We start from the raw sequence: 3513 nt of genomic DNA on the forward strand, positions 1-3513 counted from the left end.
GCTAGATTTGAAATAAGATTACTCACGCCTTCTCAATGACTTACAAAACTTGAGTGACATTATAACCCAAACAGAGTAAAAAGCATTCCAATCAGGTTCGTGATTCTCCTAACATCTTCATAAATTCAATAATACTTATGCATTACCTATGAGAACCATAAAGAGACATTTTGAAGTCTTTTTCTTAACACCTTAGGGACGCATAGTAAATATGCACTATAAAGTACTATTTTTCAAACATGATGTATTTGTTACATTATAAACTCGGCAGCACATGAAACCAAGTAGTGTATACACCAAGAATTCCCTCCTTTTTTTTTTTTTTTTTTTTTAACTTAAATGAGAGGCTACTTTCCATTTCCCAGTACTCTTGGGGCCACAGAAAAGAGGGGATGGGAGGTGAGCAGGGAACAGTTGTCTGTTGGGACCAATCCTCTCCAAGGTGGACTGTGGACATCTGAGGGGAAGGAGTGACAGGGATGGCAGCCACCTCAAGGACTTACCATGTCAGGGTTCATGATCTGCTTGTGTGAGTGCACTGTTGCTGGGAACTTCTGCAGCGCAATGTTATGCAAAAACACATGATGTATGCCTCCACAATGGATGATGTGAGTGCTGAAGTTCTGAGTAAATTTAATTATTAGCATGAACTGAAGGTACTGTCATTGTTTAACTCAGCCGACCTTTTAAATGGATAACCAACCTTGAGGCTTAATTGGATTAAAAAAAAAAAATCAATTTCTGGCCATTGCATAGGGTGGAAATGAAGTGTTGCATTCTCCAGCAATTGTAAAATCGGTTTTGCTCAAGACTATTTTTTATTATCTACAATTTTAAAATGCCATTCTCTTTCTTGGTAGGCATTTTATGTATACATATACCTTTTAAAAAAACCAAAAATATACATGTATGCACACCAAGTCATGTAGCAAAAGAATCATTACTCTCTGTTCAGTGGCAGGCTTAGTCATCAGCAGCAATCTCTTCACACCAATTACCCCAAAAACTGAACCAAGGATAATGACATACCACTGTTTGCAAATCTCTCTTAGCCTCAGTCTGGTCTAATCTTTGTAATAAAAAAAAATCCTTGAGGAAGCTTTTACCAAATCACATCTTGACCATGAAATCTTTCTTGAAGAAGGTCACTTAATTTTATGAAAAGAAATGAACAATTAAAATGGCATAAGCAGCAATAGTAGTGGTCTGGAAATTAGAAAGTTGAAGGTTCTAGTTCCAGCCCTGGGTTATATTAGTCATGAGACCCTAGCAAGCCTTCTCTTGGGTCTCAGTTTCCCCATCTGGAAAAGGGGGAGGTTTGGCAGGGGTGCGGGTGCGCTCTTTCCCCAACAGTTGATGAAAATGGAGGTCTATTATGGTGTCCTGAGTCAGAATACCAAGTTAAAAAAACATTTGATTTCCTCTGAGAAAGACCAAATGATGCAAACCAGAGCCCTTTTGCCTCCATTACAACATCTATAAAATGAAAGCAATAGTGATTACTGATGGCAGAATTTGGATGATTAGCTAAAAGCAATTTTAGAATAATAGTTGACAAACAGAAAACAGCTAAACTCAGTGGTCTATTTTAACTAAGCCCAATTTAAATGTACATCATGTTGAATAGAGTCTCAATTAAATGGTCCATTTTAGCCAGATTACGGAGATGAAGTGGAAGCCCACACAATTATCCTGAGCATTCAGGACAGTCCAGGGAGCTACTTTGGACAGTTGGACAAATGATTATTTTCTTTTTCCTCAATTGACCAGATAATTGTGCACAAGTCTCTGCCATTTGACTCTGTGGAATGTCCCTTTGTGTTGTAAGAAGACCTGGCCATAGACTGGGAGGATGACGTCAAAGATGGCGTGGAATCAGGGACACGACGCACACAGCACACAGCTGATGCCCACCGTGTAACCCAAGTCCCAAATCCGAGGCGATTGCAGATGAGCTGGAAGTCTCTCTGCGAGCCCACCCAGCGGCACCCTCATTAGCTCACTCTAATGGCCATCATTCTGAAGGGGGTTGTTTTCCCTTAATTTCAAAACAAAACTAAACAAAAACATCAGGCAACAGGTTAGTGATAGTATCTGGGTGGTCATGGGAATTTGGGGAGAGAAAATTAGGAGTTTTTAAGGGCTAACACAGAGATATACAATTCAAGGCCCACATTTATATGTATGCACAGTGCTAAGTTTGAAAATACAGCTAACATCAAATGAACCTAGTCTGCCTACCTAAATCTAAGAAGAAATGGAAACTTACGACAACTAATCAATAAATCAGCACTACTGAAGTGTTGTTCTACCCTCCCTACACCCAACTAACGAAAGCCCCCTCTGTGAAGACATTAGCCAGGTCTCTCCATACAGTACCCTACACATCTTGACTAGAATAAGGGATCCTAATGATCAAAATGAAGCCCACATGTAGAACAACATGCTATCTTATTAAATTTAGATACAGATCATACTAGGCTAGGTAAGTCATTTTGCTGTGGCTATACAACTATAACAGACAGACCGGGAAGAATTCTAAGTTGCTCAAATTTTGGTTTATGATCAGAGTTCTTAAAGGAGGTTCATGAAATTTAGCAGGGTAAATCTACATCCAGCCTGTTCTCCTACCGTCAATGTGGGCATTCAAAAAGAGCCACCCGACTGTCCATACTTCCATGCCTCCAGGTAAGTCACACCTGAGGGCCAGGACCTGAGCCTTCGCAGCTCTCTGCTCAACACCCAATGTTTCCGATTATATCTGCACACACTTGTAGCATCATTTCAGGAGTGAGCCACCAAAAACTCAGTCGGGACATAACCCATGAGGTTACCACTCAAGAAGCTCACACACCCTGCAGAGCCTACACATTCACACGTGTTGCCACTTTTACAGCAGTCTGCACCAGGATGGAGGACTTCTTCAATGTTATTATCACTAGTCAGAATGTTCTCGAAGCCTATGGTAAATGTCTCTCTTTTGAGAGAGCATTTGATTCTTGGACAGAGCCAATGGCTGGTGAGTCAGTGGGGGGGATGTAATTTCTAGTTAAAAAATTAGGTGAGAGCAAATAAGAGTTGCTTCTTTTGTGTGGTTCATCAACAGGCTCTGGAGGTAATTAATTGCCAAAAGCAACAGCAGCATCACAGGACTAAATGCCTAGCTTTTGGCAAGCTACGTTTTTTTTTTTTGGTGACTACTTATAAAGACAGCTCCTATGTATGTACAGACTCTGCTGTTTAACTAAAAAAAGACATACTCCCAATTGCCTTGGTGACATCTCCCACCAGGTATACACAGGTCAAAGTTAACGCTTCGTGACAAAGAACCATCCCAGCCTTTGAGGAGGAGCTGGGACACAGACACATTTGAGAGGAAATACAGTCCTGCCTTTGAGCTCAACTGGCAAACTCTCTCTGAAGTTTGCAATGTAACAGGATAGGCAACATTCAAAGTCATTTAGAAATTCAAGTCTCCTGGAGCCTGTATGTAAGAATTACTTCTCAACAAGG

Source organism: Ceratotherium simum, chromosome 21 (genome assembly GCF_057802395.1).
Source record: "Ceratotherium simum simum isolate JZ-2026a chromosome 21, ASM5780239v1, whole genome shotgun sequence".
Lineage (NCBI taxonomy): Eukaryota > Metazoa > Chordata > Mammalia > Perissodactyla > Rhinocerotidae > Ceratotherium > Ceratotherium simum.